Source organism: Cebus imitator, unplaced genomic scaffold (assembly GCF_001604975.1).
Source record: "Cebus imitator isolate Cc_AM_T3 unplaced genomic scaffold, Cebus_imitator-1.0 Scaffold92, whole genome shotgun sequence".
Classification (NCBI taxonomy): Eukaryota; Metazoa; Chordata; class Mammalia; order Primates; family Cebidae; genus Cebus; species Cebus imitator.
Window position 1 is genome coordinate 4,527,402 of NW_016107407.1, and position 17,090 is coordinate 4,544,491.

A 17,090-nucleotide genomic window follows, 5' to 3' on the forward strand; every position below is an offset into this window, starting at 1 on the left:
TGGTGGTGCGTGCCTGTAATCCCAGCTACTCAGGAGGCTGAGACAGGAGAATTGCCTGAACCCAGGAGGCGGAGGTTGCGGTGAGCCGAGATCGCACCATTGCACTCCAGGTTGGGTAACATGAGTGAAACTCCATCTCAAAAAAAAAAAAAAAAAAAAAAATTAGTTACAAAGTTCCACCAGGCACAAGTGAAGGAAACAAATGAAGCTGAGCCTTAGCTTTCCCTACTTCCTTGCCTTGAGAATTTTCAAATTGCAGCACAGGGAGGGGAAATCCCAGATAGACCCGGCAGCTCCTTGAGTTGAAGAAACAGAATTCAGAGTGTGGGGAGGCCTTTGTGACTTCAGGGCAGAGTACCAGAGCTGCACAGAAAAAGAGCTCCAGATATTCATAGGGTGTCCCTTCAAGTGTCTAGGTGAAAACTGATGTGAGCCTGTCCATTAGGAACTTTCAAGTCTAGGGAAAAGCAACAGGAAAGAAAGAACAGTTTGGGAAGCTCACGGGGCTGAGACTATGCTACATTCCCACTAACCAGAATGGAAAGGCCTCATAATACAGAGTATCAAGTAAAACTCTCAGAAGGGTTATTGTCTCAGTAGTGAGGCCAAGGCCAGCTTAGTTCTAAAGACTGTCCTGGACTTGCCCTAACAAAGATTGAGCACTAGCTTCAAAAGAATTAACCTAAATTTCAAGAAACATGATTGTGTCCCAGAACAAAGGCCAAATTAAAGGAATATTAAAAGATCCTGCAACATAAAGCTCAGTGTTTAGCATCCAATAAGAAATTATCAGGCTTGCAAAGAAGCTGGAAAATATGACCCATAATTAGGGAGAAAACTAACAGAAAGAGATGTAGAAATAGCCCAGGTAATCAGATTAAAATGTTAAAGCTACAAATAAAAGCAAGAATTACTAGAACTAGTAGAATTATTTCATGAAAGAAAGTATGAAATAATCCCATCCTCTCTCCTACTCAAGGACTTCACTCCTAATAACTATTTAATGTCTCCTGGATACATTTCATGGAGACATTTGTTACTAGTTACAATGGGAACTTTTTTTTTTTCCTTTTTAAAAGGAAGGCAGATAAATGAGAAAAGATGCATGTCAGTCATTAGAGTTGGTTATGACAGGATGAGGTAGTTTATCCTATGATTCTGTTTTCTCTGTGAGGTGTGAGTGAGGTCATCACCTCAGAGTGAGGGAGAACCTTAAGAGATGAGGTAGGTATGGGAAAGCTAACTTATTAGTAAAATGTAGAAAGATTGATAGACTTGCTGAGGTCTCAGTATTTGTGTTCTTTTAAAGTGAGACCAGTCAGCTCATTTGGGCAGTCACATTCACTTGGGTTCCAGCACAAAGTAGGTAGATAGGGTTCGTCAAGGGTCAGTGTTTGACCAGCAGGTACAAAGGAGGACGACAGGGATGAAGAAATTAAAAGATTATCATGATGGACCATGAGATCTAAACTGGGTAAGCAGGGAAAAAGACATCCGGGAGCTGAAGAATAGTGGGAAAGTGGTACCCTGGGATGGAAAGCTCTGTGGAATTGATTTGTTACAGTGGGAGTGCTAGAGTGAGTGAAACCAAGTTAGGAGGGTGGTGACTAAAGACTGACATGCTTGAGTTTAAATTTCAGAGGTGGCATAATTATCAGTGAAGGCAAAATCTAGAGTATAACCACAGGAGCGGTGTCTGAGATGAAGTAGAGGAAAAGATCAGCATGGGTGAGAAGGTCACGCTGTTAGATCATTATCCATGTAAATACTGCCATTAAAAATGATGCCAGAAAAGTGTGGTAGTTGAGAAGACAGTGAGCACTGTCACTGTGATGGGAGAGTGTATATGACAGCTTCAGGAAGAGAGTGATGCTGTGAGCTTCTGAGTGGTTTTTTTGTTGTTGTTGTTGTTGTTGTTGTTTTTTGAAGGGACAGCAAAGAAGAAATAGGGTAGAACTGGCAATGGGAAGCAAGGAGGGTGGGTGTGTATGCTATCCACAGGTCTGGGCTATGGCAAAATAAACAGCTTCTGCTTGAAAGGGCAATGGGGAGTATTGTTTCTGGAAGACATTGTCAGGCTTCAGTTAGGGCAAGAAGATGGGGGAACACTGAAAGAAGTTGAGAATGAATATAAAGAGGAGTTTGCTGATACATCTTTAGTCTAGACAACAGAGTGGAAGACTTTGAGAAGGTCAGGAAGAGTGGAAGATTGGGACAGATTAGGAGATACTGAGATTAGAATGGTGATGAGAGCCAGGGTGGTACGGTTACATCTTGGACTCTGTTGGTAATGGTTACAAAGAATGATGAGATTTATCCAACCAACTTCACATGAACAAACAATACAAGGTAACCCTCCTGCTAGATACTCTTAACTGTAGAAGACCATTCTTGGAGCTAGAAGTAGTAGGCAGAAAGTGGTGACCGCTAGGTACAAAGTGATGACCCCTTGAACTCCAAGGAATACCTAGCACTCCTGCTGCACAGTTGTGCAAATATCTTCACAATGAAGGATTTTTGTACAGCACAGTTGTTTCAGGGCTCAGAAAAAGGACCTTTAAGGTTTGTTATTGAATATCTTAGACTTCTCCTTCCTCTGCAGTGGTTCTCAACAGGGGCTATATCATTCTCCCATCCTGGAGACATTCTGGAAATTTGTGGGGATGCTTTGGATTGTCAGTTACTAGGAAAGCTCTTGACATTTATTAAAAATAAGAGGTGCCTAGTAATGATACAAACCCCACCATACAAAGCACAGTCCCACAAAATGACACTTTTGACTTTCCCAGAGAACATTCCAGCAGATAAAACATTTACAAATTATCTGAGTCTAGGATCTAATTTCATTTTACATGTGAAGATTTTTTGTTTGTTTTTAATATACATTAAATTTTCCAGAAAAGCAGCTGGTGTATAAAGTAAGAGGATGTTGTACTTTTTTTGTTCAGAACTTTTGCAGTTCTTATTTGAAAGTCACTTCCTTGGCATCACTATTTATGGTATTTGAGTCAATAGCATATACCTGTATAAAGTGTGATTTATTTATTTATTTTTCCTGTTATATTCAAAAGTCTTATCCTGTCACAGCTCAAAGTCCAGAATCTCTTCTAAGTTAGATTCAGGTACACTTGGGACTTCCTGGACATTCCTTAAGTAGAGCTTCTCAAGTACAATTCCTGCTGACCTATAAAGCCAAAGTGATACCTGGTCCTCATCCTCCCTCCAGACACTTGCCCAGTATACACTATTGAGTCAGGCTTAAGAAAACCTCTATAAAACACTCCTATCAAAGGTGGGGGCTAAGAGATAGTAGGCACAAGGAAATCCCTGGTCTGTAACAGTTCCGAAATCCAATCAGGCAATCCTTGATTGGGTTTCAATTCCTAGGTATAATTCACCCCTGGCTCTCAGCTTTGCCCTTTGGGCATGTGGTTCTCCTGAGTCACCCTTCTCCATGAAAGGTAGTACATGTTTGCAACTGACTACTTTTCTTACCTTGCTTCTTACCAATATTTGGGGCCTCTGAAGGCTTCATTTTCTGTTGTCTCTTTCACTTCAAGCTGGCAATGTTTCGCCATATGTAATTCTTTTTAAAAACTTTGTGTGTCTTTTGTGAATCATTCTGGGGTCAGTCTATTAGTTGAAAATCATATGCACAAAGTTATTTGAGTATGCCCTTTACTACCTTAAGCTAATGAAAGACAACACCCTTCACCTTGCAAAAGCTTTATCATCTAACTGAGAAGACACTGTGAAGTGCATAATTCTAAGAGGCCTTTTGTCTGACAAAGTAGTATTCTGAGGTACCATCTTTGGTATTTCTGAGATCTTAACAGAGGATTTTATAGTTACTCCTGTGGCTTAGTTTTTGGATCATGTTTTTCTGGCAGTGCCCTGGATTTGATCTTGGCTCAGAATCCATTTCTGAAGTTTAGCATTGTTTGCAATCTGAAGAGACTGCAAATTTTCAAAACCATCAAGTCCTTGCTCTTCTTTAAGAGGTCTTGATTTAATTTATGTCTTCTCATTTTTTGCTGTATATAGCAGAAAAAGGGAGACAGCACTTTCTAGTTGAAACTCTCTTTAGCTAAATCACCCAGTTCATTACAGAAAATGTCCAGGTGCTGGTGATGGTGGTGGCGGTGGTTGAGACAGAGTCTCGCTGTGTCTCCCACGATGGAGTTCAGTGGCAGGATCTCAGCTCACTGCAACCTCCACCTCCTGGGTTCAAGTGATTCTCCTGCCTCAGCCTCCTGGGTAGCAGGGACTACAGGCGCACACCACCAGGCCCAGCTAATTTTCTTTTGTATTTTAGTAGAAACGGGGTTTCACCGTGTTGCCCAGCCTGGCCGCCTTGGCCTCCCAAAGTGCTGGGATTACAGGCGTGAAACACCGTGCTCTGCCAAAATTTCGTGGGGTTTGTTTGTTGGTTTGTTTGAGGCGGAGTCTCATTCTGTCACCCAGGCTGGAGTGCAGTGGTGCAATCTCAGCTCACTGCAACCTCCGCTTCCCAGGTTTAAGCAATTCTCCTGTCTCAGCCTCCTGAGTAGCTGGGATTACAGGCATGTGCCATCACACCCGGCTAAATTTTTTTGTGTTTTTAGTAGAGCTGGGGTTTTACCATGTTGGTCAGGCTGATCTTGAACTCTTGATCATGATCTGCCCACCTCAGCCTCCGAAAGTGCTGGGATTACAGGCGTGAGCCAACCATGCCCAGCTAAAGTTTTCAGTTTTTATATGATCAGAGGTCACAGTGTTACTAAGCCTCCTGCCCCTTCCTAACAAACATACCTCCTCTTCTGGTGTCCAATAACGTCCACCTCACTTTTCTGTTCTTCTTGTAGCCTTATGAAATCTACGAGACTTTTTAAAACAGCTTCTTACCTGATACCATCCTTAAAAGCCACGGTCTGTTTCCAAAGCCAATCCAACATTTCAGTGTTTTATTATAGCAGTGGGGATTGTCAGTATCATCATGTGTTACTTGTCTATTACTATGTAACTAATTGCCCAAAATGTATGAGTTTAATTTTATGTTTTTATTTTATTTTTTTTAAAGACGCGGTTTCACCATGTTGGTCAGGCTGGTCTTGAACTCCGCCCGCCTTGGCCTCCAAAGTGCTTAGATTACAGGTGTGAGCCACCACGCCTGGCCACATGTATCAGTTTAAAACAATTATTTTGTAATCTCAAGTTTATGAGGATCAGGAATCCAAAGGCAATATCTGTTGGGTGGATCTGCATAAAAGCTGTTTAGGGTTGCAGTCAGCTGCAGCCCTACTTCCAGGCTTGCTTACATTGTTGACTTGAGGCTTCTGTCCGCCATCCTGCAGTTCTCTCTACTACCTGTGTGTCTTCACAACATGACTTCTGGCTTCCCACAAAACACATGATTCAAGAGTATGTACCAACTTAAGAGTGCATGCAAGTCTTTTATCACATACCATCACTTCTACCATGTGCTGTTGGTCACACAGACCAACCCTGTTCACTGTGGGAGGGGACTACCCAAGGGTATGAATGAGCAGCACCAAGACACAGGGATCATTGGGCACCATCCTGCAGGCTGGCTACCACAAGTCTGTGCCCAGTGAACTGAACTATACTGTACTTAATGCTCTCTCAGTGGGCCATGCTGTCTCTCACTTCTGCCTTTACTTACATTGCCCTTTACCCCAAATGCTTTTCCTTTTCCTCTATCCATTCAATAAACCTGTTTGCTGTCAACTTTTATGAAGCCTTTCTAAGCCCTGTCATAGCACTTTTGGAAAACAGATTCACTTATGATTGTTTCCTTTGCAACAAACCCTCTGAAAGCAAAAACTGTTGTATCTTAAAGGCTTAACATTATACTGGCACAAATGTTTCTTAAATTAGTGTTTGAAAAGTTCTGGAAAAATCCAGGTAGTCAATGATAACTTTGTATTCTCAAATGATAATCAGGTACCTGTTTTGTGTTTTCCAGCCTTTGAGCATTTGGAGTGAGACTAATAAAGTAAGATTTAACCTGTGGTTTATGGGAAGGACATGAGACATTTTAATAAACCAAAATTTTAACCCAGAAAAAATGTTATGGCCTTTCCCAAAGTGTGTTTTGTGAAATGTTGTGCTTAGACTACTTGTATATCGTGTTGACTTATGAGATGACTTACTCATCAAATGCTTGTAAACTTACATTTACAAAGTATAATGCTAAATACTGTGGAATTTACAGACACGTCTTATCTTGAAGGGGCTTATAATTCACTTAGTAAATAAAACAATCTGAGGTAATCTTTCTTAGGTCCCAATTGTAAATATCAGAAATACTTATTTTTACTTTGGATAGTTTATATGTTATCTCTCTCTAAGTCTCATAAAACCATGTAAACCAACTTATAATACTAAGTTCCGGAGAAGTCATCTATTTTTTGTTTTCATTTGAAGTAAATATAAGTACAATAGAAAACATAAAATCAAAACCAGTTATTTTACTCTAAACTTTAGTACATTAAAATTTCTTCTCTCTGATCTGAAAGTTTCAAAAATGAAGATTTTAGTTGCAGTTACCATATTACCTGCCTTAAATTTTCCTTTTCTTTCTTTTCTTTTTTTGAAATGGAGTTTTGCTGTTTCTGCCCAGGCTGGAGTGCAGTGGTGCGATCTTGGCTCACTGCAACCTCCGCTTCCGGGGTTCAAGCGATTCTCCTGCCTCAACCTCCTGAGTAGCTGGAATTACAGGCGGCCATCACCACGCCCAGCTAATTAAAGTTTCCTTTTCATTTACCATAATGTAATCTTGAAACTACATATGAGAATTCTGTATGGATTTTTTCCCTTTGTGAATGTTTCTTTGTAATGCAATTTAAGTAAAAGAAAATAGCAATCTTTTTTTTTCTGTATACCCTGAAATGCACAGAAATAATAAATAATATACCTTGATTTGTTTGTCTTGTAATTTTCTAAACACTATTTTAAAAACATTGTTTTATTTCATCCTACATTTGAACTTTTACACTGTGATTTTGTACAATATACATGAGATCAGACATTCTAACTTTTGTAGTGATGAAACATTTTGTTCTGCTTTTTTGGAGACAGGACAGAAAAAAAAATGCTTATGATTAACATTTTTTTCCGGCCTTTATATTTTTATGACTGGGTTTTTTTTTTCCCCATAAAATTTTTCAGTTGAACCTTATTTCTTGTTCATATCTAAAACTCTTTATTTCTCAAGGATGCGTAATACTTTGCATCACTAGCAAGAAACCAATTAATACTTACAATAATGTTCCTTTATTTAGGGGCCTAACTGCCTTAAATCCCTTCTAGAATCTTACATTTGAATAAAAGCTGCAATTTCTAAGATTTGAATCCAGAATTTTTTGCTAAGCAGCCTACCTTATCAATTGGTAAATAATAGAATATAATCCAGTGAGTTTGACTACCAAATAAAATGGCATGAAACAAGATGATCACCCATACCTATTACTGGGGCTGTTGGAGAGGCATACTTGTGATATAAATGCTATTTTTTGTTTGCTGCCCTTCCACTCAGCTTAATGTATTCAGATTGACTGTGAATCCAGTGGAAAGATTAGAGAACTAGGCTGAAGCTGTAGACAGGCTAACAAGAGTTTAAAATATCCTGAGTAAAAATTCCAGTGTAATGACGTTTAAATAAGTTCCAAATATTTCAGATGTTATTGTCTCCTTTGCCACTTTCCTAATTCAAGGTACTGTCATCTCTTGCCTAAATTTAAGTAGCTTCCTCACTGGTACTCCCAAGACTGCAATTGCTGCCTCCCAGTATTAACACAACCAGTGGCCCTTTGAAAAAGGAAATCTCATTGTGTCACTCTTGCTAAAAACCTGTGAAGAGTTCTCATTGTTTTCAAAGTGGCATTATATACTAGGCTTTATGTAATCTGGCCCTTATGTCCCCCAGAGCCTTCAAATTCCCTTCAGCCACTGAATCATTTCTCATTTATTCTCATGCACTGAAACACCATTCCGCTTTGGGTTGGTTTAGTAATCTCCCACTGATCCTTCAGATCTCAGCTCAAGGTCACTTCCTTATGTATCCACTCATTATAACAGGACTGTCGTGGGCTCTCATAATATCATCTTTCATAGCAATTACTGCTGTAAATTTCCATTTTATTTATGTAGTTATTTGGTTATAGCCTCACCACGTGACTCTAAGCTCCAGGTACCTCTAGCATTGGAGCTTAATGTCTCTGTAATTTTTTAATAAGTGACTGGATTGGCTTATTGTTAATTTATTCATATGTTTCTAGTTTAGTCTATCCCAGAGCTGTGTCTGGAGATTAGGGACATAACTCTTATTGTAATTTATCATTACATGAGGGTAAAGATGGTTCCAACGGAATCTACCACGTGGTTACTCTGTGATTAGACAAATGGCTTAACTGCTAGTTCTCGTTTTTATCATTTATAGAGAAAACTTGAAATACATGATCTATATGCTTGCCTCTTACTTGAATGTTCAATTGAGTTTAAGGGTTTCCCTCCATTTGTTAGGATAAGTATGGTTGGGCTATAAACATAACAATCTCAAAATCTTAGTGGCTTCGCAACAAAGTTCTATTTTTACCATTGCGCTATCCACTGGGTTGATTTGGGGGTTCTGCTCTATGTGGCCTCACTCCACGATGCAGACTGGCAGAGCAGCCTTTATCCTAAATATTGTGTACACTGCAGTGGGGGAAAGAGAAGAACTCATGTATTTCTTTGCATCTGCTGCTAAGATGCTTTGGCCAGAAGTTACAAACCACTTTTGCTCACAGCTCATTGGCCAGAACAAGAAACATAGCTGCATGTCATCATAAAGGAGCCAGAAGGTACAATCTTGTCATATGACCAAAAGGCAGAAACAACATTGTTAATAAGTAGGCCAAGGTTTGGCTTACCCTTCTCACAGAGAAAATACACTCCTCTTCCCCGTGAAGCCAGCTCAGAAGTCCCAGGTAAGGACAGCATCAAAGTTAGAGTTTCCAGGTGATACACATAATTCCGTATACCAGATCTATGTGTGTTTCCTGTTGACCTGGGGAACTGTGAACGAAAATGTTACCTGAAACTACCTTCCCGCCGCACTCAATGTACATTGAAATAACAGGGACAGGATAACCCCAAAAAGCACTCCCATGTGGATAACAGAACTTTAGAGGAGCACTGCAGTCCCCATCCCACAGCCATTCAGAAATCCCCCCGCCAGCCCCATTTATCCTAGATATGGGGAGCATGCTTGTTTCAGCACTAGGTCTGGGTGGCGGGGACTCCTCTCCCCAGGCCGTTGTTTTTGTGTGTGTGTGGCTGTAGCCGTTGATACCTAGGAGATTCCTCCTTTTCCATCATCTTCCTTAGCCTCATCTGAAGTAATCATTGGAAAATATACCCTCGTTGGGAACTAAAAGGCTTGACAACCTGCTTCCAAAAGAAAGTTGGAGACTTAAGCATACTTTTAAATGAGGTTTTTAATTCAGGCTCTGGTTTGTTGTTTGTTGGCAGCACAACTATGCAAGCTTCTAATGTATTTACATTCAGCTCATGTGCCAGTGTTCTTTACCAGATGTCTGTCTTACAAACGCTGCTACCAGGAACCTGTTGGGCTCTGTGTGTGTGTGTATGTCTGTGTCTTTTTCTTTATCTCAGAGCATTTTATTCAACTGAGAGCATTTACTGGGTGTCACAATTTTAATTGGACCTCTGCTTTGAGACTCTTTAACCCATTAAGATGTTTTAATGGTGAATATGATATTCTTTGTCGCTCAAAGCCTTTGGTGGATTTTAAACTTATGGCTTGGGGTTGAGAAATCTTCTCTCCCAACTGCACAAGCCTCACCATTTGGGAGCCATCTTCCTTTTATTCCTGATTATTAACTCTTGTCAGTTTTAAAATGTGTTTCTTTCTTGGAATACCAAACACAGAACAAGCAACATACCATTTTAGAGTTTTTAAAATTGACACACAGTAATCGTACATATGGTTATGTGCTGCATAGTGACGTTTCAGTCAACAACATTACATATATGACTCTGGTGTCCCCCAAAATTATAATGCCATATGCCTACTGTACCTTTTCCATGTTTAGATACGCTTAGATCCACAAATGCTTTTTTGTGTTATAATTGTGTACAGTAATCAGTACAGTAATATACTATAGAGGTTAGTAGCCTATAAGCTATACCATATAGCCTAGGAATGTAGTAAGCTACTATCTAAGTTTAAGTAAAAGCTATAGTATTTGCATGATAGAATCACCTAATGATGCATTTCTCAAAACAGATTCCCATTATTGAGCAATGCATGACTATATAGAGTAATGTTTCAGTATATGCGTACACTGTGTAATGACCCGATCATGGCAATTAACATAGCCATCACCTTAAGCATTTGTCATTTCTTTGTTGTGAGAACACTCACAATTGTTTCTTCTGGCTATTTTGAAACACATAATGTGCTGTTGTTAGTAATAGTCACTCTACTGTCCAATAGAGTACCAGAACTTACTCCTATCTAACTGTGAATTGTACCCCTTGACCAACTTCTCCTTGTTTCCCATCCCTCCTGTTATCCCCAGTTTCTGGTAAACCCTGTTCTTACCCTCAACTTCTGTGAGTTATTTTTTGTTTTGTTTTGTTTTGAGATTTCACATATGAATGAGATCATGTGATATTTGTCTTTCTGTGTCTGGTTTATCACACTTAACATAATATCTCCTAGGCTTGTGTTGTAGCAAATGACAGAATTTCATCCTTTTTGTAGCTGAATAGTATTCCAGTGTGTGTATGTGTGTCACACCACATTTTCTTCATCTATTGATTTCATTTACATTGATCCTCCCCATTTTTGAGGACCCTCTCCATACTGTTTTCTGTAATGGCTGTACTAATTTATATTCCCACCAACAGTGTGTGAGAGTTCTTTTTTCTCTGCATCCTCATCAGCAATTGCTATTTTTAGGCTTTCTAATAGCCATTCTGACAGGAGTGAGATGAAATTTCATTGTGGTGTTGATTTGCATTGTCCTGATGGTTGGTCATGGTGAGCATTTTTCCTACGCCTGTTGGGAAATGTCCAGTTTTTTAACCTGTTCCCCCAAAGCTATAAGTTTATTAAATACATTATCTATCTGCTTTTCAAGTTATTGTAACTGACTTTTAATCAAATATTTTATATTTCTTGATGAGGATTGCTATCATTCTAGCCTCTGAGAAGTTTTCTTGCTGCCTGACCTTCAAGCCAGTGGCATGTATTTTAGTTTTTTTGTTATAATAGTATCCTATCTCCAGGTACCAATTTATATTTGTTAGGATGGGCTAGGATATGCTGTGATAACCAAGAACCTAAAAATTTTGGTGGCATATAATATCCAAAGTTTTTTTTTTTTTTTCTTATTCTTGTGACATTTTGGATCACTGCCCTGGATCAGAAGGGGAACCAGGCTGGTACAACAGTAAACAACTCAAGCCTGGCAACAGAAGGAAGAGTGCACTGAAAGATTTCACAGCTTTCACCAACAGTTAAATGCTATGGTTCTGAAATCATACAGGTCACTTTGACTTACAACTCATTGGCCAGAATTAGTCACCTAACCCCACCCAGCCACAGGACAGCCAGAACGTGCAATCATACGGAAATACCTGATGAACAGCTCTGAAGACTCACCCTTTCAGTATTTGTTTTTGTGTATTGGAAGAGGAAGGATAAGGAAGTGGGGATATTGTAGATTCTATCCTACAACTCCTTGCAGTGTGTTAACTGCACTCTTGTTTTTTGGAAATATTTAAGAAGACAGAGGAAGTGTAACTTCAGCAGGCCATGTTTCATCTGATCTGAGTTTAATGTCTTTATCCTTCTTCCCTCTATTAAAAAGTAAGTTAAAGTCCTAACTGTTGTAACACCAATCGTCTGCTACCGTTGATTACTGGAAAGAGTTAATTTGCCTTTATAGAGTTAAAAAAAAAAAAAAAAAATGACCAGCAGTGTCTGCCACAGTTGCTTCTTTATAATGAGATTGATAACTCTTTTTTGCTTACATTTGGAAGAATCAGCCTTTCGTTCGGACCAAATTTAATGCATGATACAAACTTTTAGTGTGGCTTACTTAATGTTTTTGTAGGGAACATCTTAAATATTATCTGGAAACTTTACTTGATGTATTTTATCTCCTTCCGCTCTGAAATAAGGGAGTTTATGTGATGTTTATATTAGTGTCAGGACCTTTACAAGAAAAGAATTTTCCTCCTTTTATGGCACATTTTTCAACATTTTAATTTGCCTTTTCTTGTGCAAATTAAAGTTGTTACAAATTTTCTCTTGTTTCCATAGGAAAGAGGAAACCATATTTATTTTACATAGCATTTAGTTTTAAGAATGGTCCAGTGAGTTATCTCATATCTCAAAAGTTTGTATCATTGTAGGTTGAGGTATGTGATATAATCTTTGAAATGAATTATTGCCATTAATTTAATCAGAAAAGCTTGGTTAAAAGTAAGGCTTCCCTGGGATGGTGATACGTGCTTTTCTTTTTTGTTTTATGTTTTACAGTATGTGGAGAGATCTCATTCTCTTGTACAAGTTGAAGTGACTGAGTATAGTCAGTATAGTATAGCGCCTGAATTTATCATAAGGTTCAAGTTCCATAGTGAGATTTGATTATGTTCATAGGTTGACACTTGTTAACAGTGACAGTCTGCCAATAAAAATTAGTTCAAGGTTTAAAAAAAAATTTTAAGATTAGGAGGAGAAAGGGTATCTTTTAAGAAAACACAGGGTAAATTTGGAATTAAATTTCTAAAAATTTATTATTCCTGTATTCTGTAAGAGTAAGATTTCTTAGAGTTAACTATTAAGCTTATTTATTAAAGAATAACTAAACTATTTCTATTAATAATTTAGGCCATTACTTATTATAATTTGCCTATTAGAATAATAAATGCATCAGGACTTTATGGACATATCTTTATTTAATCCTCATGGCATCATTTGAAGTTAAGTGGCATTTTCTGCGCTTTACCAGTAAAGAAACAAGTTGAGTTGATTTTATTAGTCAGAGAGCTAATACATGTGTGCTAAGGACTGTGCTAAGAGGTTTATATCCGTTTCTCATCTCTTTTTCTTCCTATAATGGCAATTATCTGATTTTACTAATAAGGAAATTTGGTTTAGAAGAGTCAAGTCACAATTAGTAAACAGCAGACTGTGGAATTTCAATTCAGATTTCTGATCATTGTGTGCTGTTGAATAGTATTATTATATCTTTTATATATGTATATACCTTCCTATTTGATAGACTCTTCTAATGAAATCAGAAACTTTGTTTCCTTACACCATGTTATACAATATAGAAGAAAAGAATGTATGGTATCAAATAATATTAAACTAACTAGAAATTATGAAATATTTACTACTGTGGTAATTATAAATGAAAGGGGGTGAGTTTGAGTAAATGAGAGGAAAGACACATATTTTAAAAAGAAAGTTTTGAGATTGTCAAAGTTTCTTTTTTTAACCAGTCCAGGAAGATACTACTACAAATATCAGAAATTATGCTGGGGATTTTATGGTTTTGGTAAAACTTAGGGACTTCATGATAGTGAAAAGGAAGAAAATTCTATAAGATTATTTTTAGTTTTAATCTGAAGTAAATAAGAAGTACATTGTATATACTTCACTTTTTAAAAAAAAATCATGGATACATAATAGTTATATATATTTATGGGGTACATGTGATATTTTGATACAAGCATACAGTGTGTAAATGATCAAATCAGGGTGATTAGAGTATCCATCACCTCAAGCATTTATCATTTCACTGTGTTAGTAACATTCTAGATCCATTCTTTTAGTTGTTTTGAAATATACAATAAATCATGGTTAAAAAAAAAATCATGGTCTCTTTATTGTGCTGCCAAACCCTAGATCTTATTCCATCGCACTATATTTTTGTACCCATTAATCATCCCTTCTTTATCCCTCCCTCTCCCTACCCTTCCCAGCCTTTTTATTCTCTGTCTCCATGAGTTCAGTTTTTGTTGTTTTCTTTTTAGCTCCCACATATTGATGAGAACTGTCGCTTCTCATACTAGTCACATTATAGTATTCCAGAGTTAAACATGCACAAATGTTAGCTTTCATACAAACCCTAAAGGTTTGTATTTTAGATAAGTAAACAAAGTATGTAATAAAGTAAGTGTAACAACAGCTAAGTGCTACATTGACTGGCAAGAAAACAACCATAGATAAATCTGTTATTTTTGATAAAAGAACCAGGACGTGGTCAAATTTAGTCTACTTGATTGATACTTTGTTTCAACCTATTCAGTTAATCACATAACTCCTTCTCTCTCTGGGTGGTAAATAATTTCATTATCTTCTGACTTCTTTTATGGTAGATTTTTTAGTAATAATAAAGTGTTAAGCTCGATTCCTTTCTTGAGACGGACTGTTCGCTGATTGCCTGGAGTGCAATCCTCAGCCTCCAGAGTAGCTGGGATTACAGGCATGCGCCACCGTGCCTGGCTAATAATTGGTTTTTAGTAGAGACGGGGTTTCTCCACATTGATCAGGTTGGTCTTGAACTCCCAACCTCAGTTGATCCACCCGCCTCAGCCTCCCAAGTGCTGGGATTATAGTTGTGAGCCACTGCACCTGGCCTGTATTCCTTATAAGTAGACTCCTCTCTGATTACTTTCTGTAGAAAGAAGATTATTTTGTTTCCACATATGGTACGGTAAATGTGTCAAAGAGGCAAAGTGTTAGAAATCCAGAGGAAGAACTAACAAACTTTAATAGTAGTTTTCTATTTTTGTGTATATTAAGCAAGATAAAACAATACTTACTAAAGAAAAACAGACTTTTTACTGTGAACTGCTGTATATGTAATGCTAACGCGTGATTAAGAATGGCATAGGGAAGCATCTATACCTGGTCTTGGCTCTTTTGTGACTTCCTCTTCCTCAGCTCTGTCCTTCATATCCAGGATGCCTGGACAGTAACAGCAGATAAGTCTTAGGAGCTAAAGTAAAGTAGAAGCACACTAAGGAGAATTCTGTAAGCAAAGCTAAGAAACCTGCTCATACTTCCTTAGGTGGAGCTGTCTAATGATCCTTGTATCTAAGATGCTGTTGATCATCTCCTCAGCCGTTTAAAGTCCTTTTCGCTTCTCTCTTAGCATTCTGAGTCCTCCCCTGAGTACCAACCAGAACCCAGCCATAGATGGGAAGGCAAAAGAAGACAAGAAGGAAGAATTAAGCTACAGTAGAAAGACCATGGGGTTCTGGAGTCAGACCTCAGTCCAAATCCTACTTCCACCACTTTGGGCAAGTGACTTAATCTTACTGAGCCTCACTTCCCCCGTAAAACGGGTATAATAATCAATCTTCAGAGTGAACATGAAGTGTCTAATAAAGGATCTGAACATAGTGATAAAGTTTTTTTAACTTAATTTTACTTTCCTCTTCTCTCATTTTCACCATGTAAATAGTATAGCATGCTTTAGCCTCTGTCACTGGTTTCCCTTACCAAAACCAGACTGCTGAAGCTCAAAAATTAAATCGATCTAAGCTGGGTGTGGTGGCATGCACCTGTAGTACCAGCTACTTGGGAGGCAGAGGCAGGAGGAACACTTGAGCCCAGGATTTGGGGCTGTAAAGTGCTGTTTGTGCTTGTTAATAGCCACTGCACTCCAGCCTGGGCAACAAAGCAAGATCCCATCTCGGGGGGGGGAAAAAAAAACCAGGTCTATATCAAAGATCTGCAAATTTTTTCTGTAAAGAATCAGGTAGTAAATGTTTTAAGATTCAGTGACCCTGCAGTCTCCATCATCACTACTCAAGTCTCTTGGTGAAGGGCAAAAGCAGCTATGGAATGATATGCAGACCAGTGAGTGTGGCTATGTTCCAATATAATTATTTAGAAAAACAGGTGGTGGACTAGATTTGGCCCCAGGACATATAGCTTAACAATCTCTAATCTTTGTCTTTAACCACTAAAGGTAGATCCATTTTGAGATTTCATAGTCAAAATATAGTCCCCTTATTTAAAAAAATGAAGTGGAAAAGATCTCATTATGAGTTGGACAGTGAATGGAGTTACAAGATGGTGTTTCCCAAAATTGATGACATATATTATAGAGGAGAATGGTACTGTAAATTAAAGATCAGGTCCCACCAAACATTTAAAGAAATCACATTAACATGGTCAAAAGCCAGGTGTGGTTGCTCACGCCTGTAATCCCAGCTACTTGGGAGGCTGAGGCAGGAGAATCACATGAGCCCAGGAAGCAGAGGTTGCAGTGAGCCGAGATCCCACCACTACACTCTAGTGGGGGCAACAGAGCAAGACTCTGTCCAAAGGAAAAAAAAAGCTCAAATGACTAAGAAATGTTGAATTCTATATTATTTATTTGGAAGATTATAATACAGTTTGGTATACATAAAATCTGTGAGGATTCTCCTGTAAAGACATTGTTCAGCATAGTTTATCCCAGCCTCTATGCATATCCCAAAATTATTTAATCACAGAACCCTGCATGTAACTAGTTTTCCGAAGACATTATTTTGAAACTATCTAGTATAAATAGAGAAATTAAGAAATTAAGATAGGGATTTAAGAAAAACTTTTACTGACTTAGAAAGATTATGCAGTTACCTGATAACAATTCTGGAAGCAGTACTCGAGTCTCTTGTACAGACTCTACTTTTCTAAAAGTTCTTTTACTCTTAGGTTTATTTAGGGGGGAAAAAACTAGTATTTGGAAGTAATTTTCACTTAACAGAAAAGTTGCAAGGAAAGGAGTAAGTACATAGAGCATTGTCTACCCTTTACCCAGATACATCTGTTGTTAACACTTTACCCCATTTGCTTTATTGTTTGTTCTCTTTCTCACATGTACACACATATTTTTTCCCAAACCATTTTAAGTTGTTCATCATGGCCCTTTACCCCTAAATAGTTTCTTGGACGTTGGCTGGGCACAGTGGCTCATGTCTTTAATCCCAGCACTTTGGGAGGCCAAGGTTGGCCAATAACCTGACGTCAGGAGTTCAAGACCAGCCTGGCCAAAATGGTGAAGCATTGT

General features: G+C 38.3%; 1 protein-coding gene across 5 annotated transcripts in view; it reads left to right on the forward strand.

Annotated features, from left to right (window-relative positions):
* EPC1 (enhancer of polycomb homolog 1) overlaps window positions 1–17,090 on the forward strand; it is a 104,694-nt gene that overhangs the window by 44,920 nt on the left and 42,684 nt on the right. The window contains exon 1 of one of the 5 annotated variants that reach the window (XM_037740927.1): window positions 6,948–8,969. The exons of the other annotated variants lie outside the window; for them this stretch is intronic. The gene's annotated coding sequence lies outside the window, so the exon portion shown is untranslated. Of the gene's footprint in view, window positions 1–6,947; window positions 8,970–17,090 lie in introns of those variants that run through there. 5 annotated transcript variants of the gene reach the window in all.